The sequence below is a fragment of the Pristis pectinata genome, unplaced genomic scaffold, assembly GCF_009764475.1.
Source record: "Pristis pectinata isolate sPriPec2 unplaced genomic scaffold, sPriPec2.1.pri scaffold_100_arrow_ctg1, whole genome shotgun sequence".
NCBI classification, from domain to species: domain Eukaryota; kingdom Metazoa; phylum Chordata; class Chondrichthyes; order Rhinopristiformes; family Pristidae; genus Pristis; species Pristis pectinata.
Window position 1 is genome coordinate 119,260 of NW_026262455.1, and position 7,485 is coordinate 126,744.

Below are 7,485 nucleotides of genomic sequence, written 5' to 3' on the forward strand. Positions count from 1 at the left end.
GTGACGCATCCATGGAATTCGTTGCCACAGAAGGTGCTGGAGGCCAAGTCACTGCAGGCAGAAATCTTATGCATGTCACTGAAGGAAAACATCTGCTGCCCGGGCAGTGAACACCGGCCGATCATCCGACACTCTTTCAGCAGGGAAATCCACACAGTGGTGGGAAAATAAAGCAGGGAAATACAAAGGCCCCCGTCATTCTGGGTCCCACGTCTCTTCCGGCTGACTCTCCACAACTCTCTGATAGTCCTGCGCTGTCTCTGAGTTCACCGCCGGCAGATCACCCTGTCGACTGTCTCTCGCGTAATTCTCACTGCTACTCATTCCGGCCACCGCGTCAGTGTAAGGCCTCATCAGGAACAAAATGAAGATGGAGTTCAGAAACCACCTGATTCCAGGGGATGAAGGAAAGGCCGCAGCACAAGAAGCATTTTACTCTTCGAAGTTCCGTCTGTATGAAATCATGGAGCGAATCAGAGAGTGAGTTGGAAACAGGAAGTTGTGATCGCGTGGCTGTCCTGAGGCTGTTACATTAGGAAACCGCTTTGGGGAAAGGCGAATGTTCTGATCCGGAACATGTTGCAATCTCAGCACGATAGCAGCATCTCCGGAGAGACCCTTCTTCTGGTAAAGTATCACTGAAAGCAAGTCAGAAAAGCGAAGGACATGGAACGCATGAAAACTAATTCACCCTGACTTCCGATCGGGCGTGGAACGGTTCTCGATACAGGGTAGTGTCCAACAGGCTCACTTCCAAAGTCCAATGTGAACCGTTGCCGTTCAGCTGCGTACACCGGGAAAAATAGAGGCGGCAGAACGAAGGCAACGGCGTTCCCATGTTCAGTATAATGTGGGATATGGTAATGGCTCAGGATGCGTGCAGTGAAACGGCGGCCAGGAGGTGAGGGACTGCACTGGGTTGTGGAAGGAGTAAAAACTGTATTTACATGAATAAACGTCTGGTTGTGTCCCTTTCCCGTAACTTTATTTCAACAAAAATGTTTCAGAATGTTTCTGCCTGGTTTCGAATCAGGGACCTTTCACGTGTTAGGTGAACGTGATAACCACTACACTACAGAAACGCTTCTTGCTGCTTATCAGGGTCCGCAGCAACAGATCAGAACAGCCCAATGTTCAACGCACTCTCCGAGATAACTGCTTGGTTTTGTCGCAGACTGACAGCTGAAATATCAAAAAGAAAATAATTCCCGCGATCAATAAAGGATTGAATCCATTGGGAGAGTTCAGCTGACCCCGACCTCTCTGGTAATCCCGCCGCAATTGAATGTGCCTCCCGATGAACCAACGCCAGCGGTTTGAACTGCACTACACATTTCACAGTCCGTCTGCGGTCTCGAGAGCTCTTTTCTGTGTGAGAGAGACGGAGTTCTAAATCTGAAAGACAAAGAAAAAATAGAAAGGCTGAGAAATTAAAGATAATGGCGTCCAGTCAAGGAGTCAGAGAAAGAAACTGAGTGGGAGACAGACCGATGAGGAGTAGAATGGTTAGAAGGAGAAGTGTCGAGAGATTCAGGCACAGCGAGAACACCATGGAGGCGATTGTGTTTCAGGCCAGATTCTCGGTACAAAACTGGTCCTGTCCTTCATCCGGCCGCCTGTGGACACAGAAGTTTGATCGGGTGTCTGCAAACTGCAAGAGTATTCCATTTTTTTGCAGCAAGACATTCGGGCAGCAATTGTCAAGGTGAATGGGAAATGACGGGAAACTGGAGCAGGACCCAAGATGATGTTCCTGCCCAGGGTCGAACTGGGGACCTTTGGCGTGTGAGGCGAATGTGATAACCGCTGCACTGCTGAAACTGATGAACAGAGGAACACCAGTTCACGACGAACAGACGTTGACCGGGAAATGACAGGACGTAAATGAAGGAAATCGTTCGGTTGGGCGCTGAAGCAGAATCTGGGGAAAGGGTTCAACGTGCTTCCAGAGGTTTCAGGCAGTCAATTTCTGGCCAACTTATTCACCACCGCACCACCGAATCCGGCGCTGGTGTTGACGGTCCCATGAAGGAGCGGATTAGAGCAGTGCGACACATAAGGTACATTCTCAGCACGACGTGGGAGTCAGTTTACACACAGGAAGCCAGCGGCAGAAGTTCTGGAAGCTGGGCCCGGGATATAGAAACAGCCGCCACCCTGTGAACCAGAGCCCCGAGCATCAGGGAAAATAAAGCACTAAGCGGCTGGAGCGGAGGCGAGGGGAGTTGATTAAGAATTCACTCAATTTATCTAACGAAGATAAAAACTGCGACAGGCTGTCAGGATATTGTGTGTCCGCCGTGTGGGGTTTGACTGGATCAATGAAGAGAAAGCGGCTCCCAGGTATGGCTCAGGCAGGGATCGGCAGCGCTCCGCCGGCACCGTCTGGGTGACAGAGCGGGAAGGCTGCGCAATTATCAATGGTCTCTGGGCTGCTGCCTATCCAACCACTTCGACGGATCATCGACATTTCTTCCATGACACAAAGACTTCCGTAAGTCCTCGTGGCCCAACGGTAGCGCGTCTGACTCCAGATCAGAAGGCTGCATGTTCGAATCACGTCGGGGTCACAACCGTTGTGTTGGTTTTGTCACAACAATGTTTGCGGCGATCTCGCTCACTGGTTCTTCCCGGAGTTTCAGCTTCACTAGACACGGCATCGGCTGACAACTGGCAGATGCGCAGAAGATACTGGAAACACACAGCAGCTCAGGCAGCGTCGGTGGGAAGAAGCAGCTGAAGTTCCAGCACATTCTGCGTTCGCTCCACCTTTACCATGGAACCAGAGAACACTACAGAACAGAAGACAGGCCATTCGGCCGTTCTAGTCTGTGCCGAAACGTTATTCCACTAGACCCATTGACCTACACCCAGCACATAACCCTCTAGACCTCAGCCGTCCATGTATCTATCCATATTATTCTTAAAACTCAAGTGAGCCCGCATTTACTACATCAGATGGCAGTCCGTTCCACACTCCCACCACTCTCTGAGTGAAGAACTTACCCCTAATGTTCCCCCTAAACCTCTCCGCTTTCACCCTAAAACCATGTCCTCTCGGACTTATCTCTCCTAATCTAGGTGGAAAGAGCTTATTCGCATTAACTCTGTTTATATTTCTCATAATTTTGAAAACCTCTATCAAATCTCCCCTTCATTCTTCTGCGCTCCAAGAAATAAAGTCCTAACCTATTTATTCTTCCCTGTAACTCAACTCCTGAAGACCTAGAAACATTCTAGTAAATCTCCTCTCCACTCTTTCAATCTTACAAATATCCTTCGAATATTTAGGTGACCAGAACGGCACACAACGCTCCAAAATTGGCCTCACCAATGTCTTATACAAACTCACCATATCATCCCAACTATGACAGTCAATACTTTGATTTATGAATACCAGGATGCCAAAACCGTTCTTTACAACCCTGTCTACCCGCGAGGCCACATTCAGGGAATGATGTACCTGAACTCCCAGATCCCTTTGTTCCTCTTCACTCCTCAGTGCCGTACCATTTACTGTGTATATCCTACCTTGATTTGTCGTTCCAAAATGCAACACCTCACACTTGTCTGCATTAAATTCCATCTGCAATTTTCTGGCCCATTATTCCAGTTGGGTCATATCCCTCTGCAATCTTTGAAAGTCTTCCTCGCTGTCCACTACACCTCCAATCTTAGTGTCATCAGCAAACTTGCTCATACAATTTACAATATTATCATCTAGATCATTGATATAGGCAACAAACAACAATGGCCCCAGCACTGATCCCTGAGGCACACCGCTGGTCACAGGCTTCCAGTCTGAGAAACAACCATCCACGACCACTCTCTGTCTTCTCCCACATAGCCAATTTCGAATCCATTTTACAACCTTTCCAAGGATACCTTGTGGACAATTTAAACCTTCTGAAATATCTCTCATATGCTAATTTGGAACAGGTTATACGGAAGTATTTTATTGATAAACATATTTTTATCTCTACACATGTTCGACATAAGGATTATATACATATTTCCTTTTTTATTGAAATGAGCACTTTTAATCTTTGTCACCATTTTCATTGGAGCAATCTAGAAGCAGCGTCGGAAGGTCTGTGCCGAGGCAGCGCTCACTGTCAGAGTTCCAGTCCGGCCGAAGTCCCGCAGTGTCAGAGCTGAGGGTCACTGCACAGCTGAAGGGCCTACGAAACGTGAGTACTGCACTGTCGGAGAGATGGTGCTGGGGGAGTCCTGGAGTGACTGAACGGAAGGGCTGACCGAGACACGGTACTGGGAGAGCACAACTGTGTCGCTGAGACATTCCTTCTGGGGACTGCCCCTGGTCCATGGGCCGTGTTGCTGCCGGAAGCCCTCCTTTGTGTTCAGGGCCTATGTTGACCTCCCAACCATAGCCATAATAATCTGAATTGTTCTCACAAGGTTGCCTTTTGCGTATATTGACTTCCACTTCCTTCGTAGTCACCACAGTTTATTACCTAAACAATAGTTCATGGACTGTGATGTGATTCGTGATTCTGAGCTGTTGAAAAATTCTTCCTCAATGTGAGATATTCCTGTCTCCAAGCTCGAAGCGTCTGCCTCTTCAAACCTGCACCCATCGAAAATACAACTCCTAGAGCGCCACAGAGGGTAATCACTGCTCCTGCATACATGGTTATCGAAGCGATATGACACCTGCGCACTTCCCCGTGCACTTGCCGAACACCGTGAGCAGCAGCCGTTGCCCGGAGCGGCAACCGTGTCTGGGAATGTTACCTCTCCCTCATGACCTCGCTCCATCCTTCCTTCTCCATCGCCCGCTCGCCGCCAGTGCCACCGGAAAGGATTTCGCCGTTCTCAAGCGGCATATCCGGACCGACGTCTGGTCGGCACCCGTGACATCAGTGGCCAGGCTGCGTTCCCCGAGAGAGACCGTTCTCCGGGAGCAGGAACTCCGTCCGCAGGAGCGGCCCTGAACTTCCAGTTGTATGTCGGAGGACTGACACATCACCTAGAACATCGGATGCGGAAACAACCTGTCGAAGATAAAGGAGCATATCAGCAGGGAAAGTCACCGGGCAGACAGAGCCAGGCACAGAGAAATATAAAGAGAGCCAGACTAAATCAGAGAGACAGAAGAAGGCATTCAGAGTCTGGGACACAGCATGCACAGGCAGGCAGGCCCAGAGGGAGGTACTCTCACATTCATAAGCTGGAAAATTTGACGACACGTTCAAACAAACAGCTATAGACACAGGCAGTCACAGTAACAGACAGAAATAGTCCTAAGGAGATGCAAGTACCTTCGCACAAGGACGGTGGTGGACACCCATTCACTGACTGACTGATGTGCACGGGAATATCGAGATTATAAGTGGGCAGACCTCATGCAGTACGTATCATAGCTGAATCACGTGAACACCGATCCAAGGGCAATGCTAGCCACGTGTGGTGGCAGGGACGCTCAGTGACAAAGGCAGGAACACATCCGAACAGAGGGAGGGACACCTGAGGCAGAGGCAGGCACACTCATGGACAAAGCCAGGAACACCCAGTACAACGAACACCCTGTGACTGGGGTATTCACTTACAGGCAACCAAACACAGGCAGACACAACAGAGGGAGAGAGAGAGAGAGGCAAATAGTTGCAGGCACTCAGGAAGTGAGGAACAAATGGAACACAAACGGAGAGGCAGGGACACAAGAATGGGTTCACTGACTGACAGAGACAGTGACACTCACAGGCAGGGGCAGGGACCCACACTGACAGAGGCAGGGTCACTTTCAAAGAGGGGGATCATGAAGAGTTAAGCAAAAGAAAGGTAGAGAGTTGAGGCAAACAGATGCAACAGACACAGCGAGAGAAAATGACACACACAGAGGCAGGGCAGAGCAAGCACCCACACAGACAGTGGCATGAACACTCAAACACACACAGAAAGAATTACTTGCGAATGCAAGTAGCTGAGAAAATGCATGAACAGACACATTCAATGTCAGAGCTTAGAGCACATGAAGGTTTTGTCAGGAAGACTGAGTGACGTGTTGGGATATAGACAGAGAGATGCCGATGCACACGCTGATGCAGACGCAAATACACATCTGGACAGGTAGCTATCAGGTTGCTGCAGAAACACCCACAGACGGATGCAGAGGTACTCACATATAGGGGCATAAAGAATCAAATAGAGAGGTAGTTAATAGAAAAATAGACAGGTACACAAGCATAGCCTGTCAGACACGTGTATTAAGAAAAAGTTATCCACATCCTCTGGTCAGCACACAGACAAATAAGGCAAAATTTCACAAACACTGAGGCAGGCACAATGAGAGAGGGGAAAGGGGATGGAGAGGCAGCAACGGACAGACAAAGGGAATGCAAACACAACCACAGAGGCAGGTACGGAGAGCAGCAAATAAAGGTATAATCACACACACACACACACACACACACACACACACACACACACACACACACACACACACACACACACACACACAATATTCACCAACAGAACAATATTGACGTGTCAGCTGCGATTGGCAGAGCAACGACAGCTGGAAATGATTCCTGAAAAACCAGGCAGGATGCCTTTTGCGGAGCAAGTAGTGTAGGGTACACACAATGAAGGGTGGGACCTGAGGGAGGACTGATGAACAGAGGGACTTAGTGTAATTGTCCATTTGTCCCTGTAGGCAGCACGACGTGGATAAATAGGCAGACGGGACCGGTGCCTTTTTTCGCCAAAGTTTAAAATTCAAGAGGGACACAAGAAATTGCAGACACTGGGAAGTGCATCAAGAAGGAAAAATGCTGGAGTATTTATTGGGTCAAGAACCTGCATCAGTATCTCAGCCTTAATGCAGGGTCTGTACCTGAAACATCAAGCACCCCTCTGCCCCCACACATGCTGCACGGCTGGTTGCGTTTCTACAGCAGTTTGTTTAATGCACCACAGTATAAAAGCTGATATGCGGGCTGAAACATTCAATGATATAAGCATGGATACTCAGAGGTGGGGGCTGGAGGACTCAGAGGCAAAGGGTGGTATTACTCAGAAAGACACAGAATCGGACGCAGGGACAACTACACACAGAGAGTCACACTAGCAGATGCAGGTAGGACCCTCCAAGACTTGTTCAAGAACACTGACCGAGAGAGTCCCTGCATCACATGTACAGAGACTGTTGCACAAGCATAACAGAGTTGTGGGTGAATAAAGTGAGTGAGAGGCACGCTGCCAAACTGGAACGCACACAGCTAGAGTGGGGAAAGCTAGAGCTCTGGACATAGTGACGGAGAGAAAGAGAATAAGTGGCAGGAGCGCACAGGTGCTGAGACACGTGTGTGTGTGTGTGTGTGTGTGTGTGTGTGTGTGTGTGTGTGTGTGTGTGTGCTGATTTCTGTGGACCTTGCGTCATCTGTGAATTCTCTTGCCTCTCTCGAGGGCTATTCCCGCAGCTGTTTGTGATGCACCAAAAGATAAAGATACGGTAACCACCCA

At 49.1% G+C, this 7,485-nt stretch overlaps 1 non-coding gene across 1 annotated transcript; it reads right to left on the reverse strand.

Annotated features, from left to right (window-relative positions):
• Positions 1–1,009: 1,009 nt before the first annotated feature.
• trnav-aac (transfer RNA valine (anticodon AAC)) lies at positions 1,010–1,082 on the reverse strand. The gene has a single exon. It is a non-coding gene; the product is annotated as a tRNA-Val (tRNA).
• Positions 1,083–7,485: the final 6,403 nt, after the last annotated feature.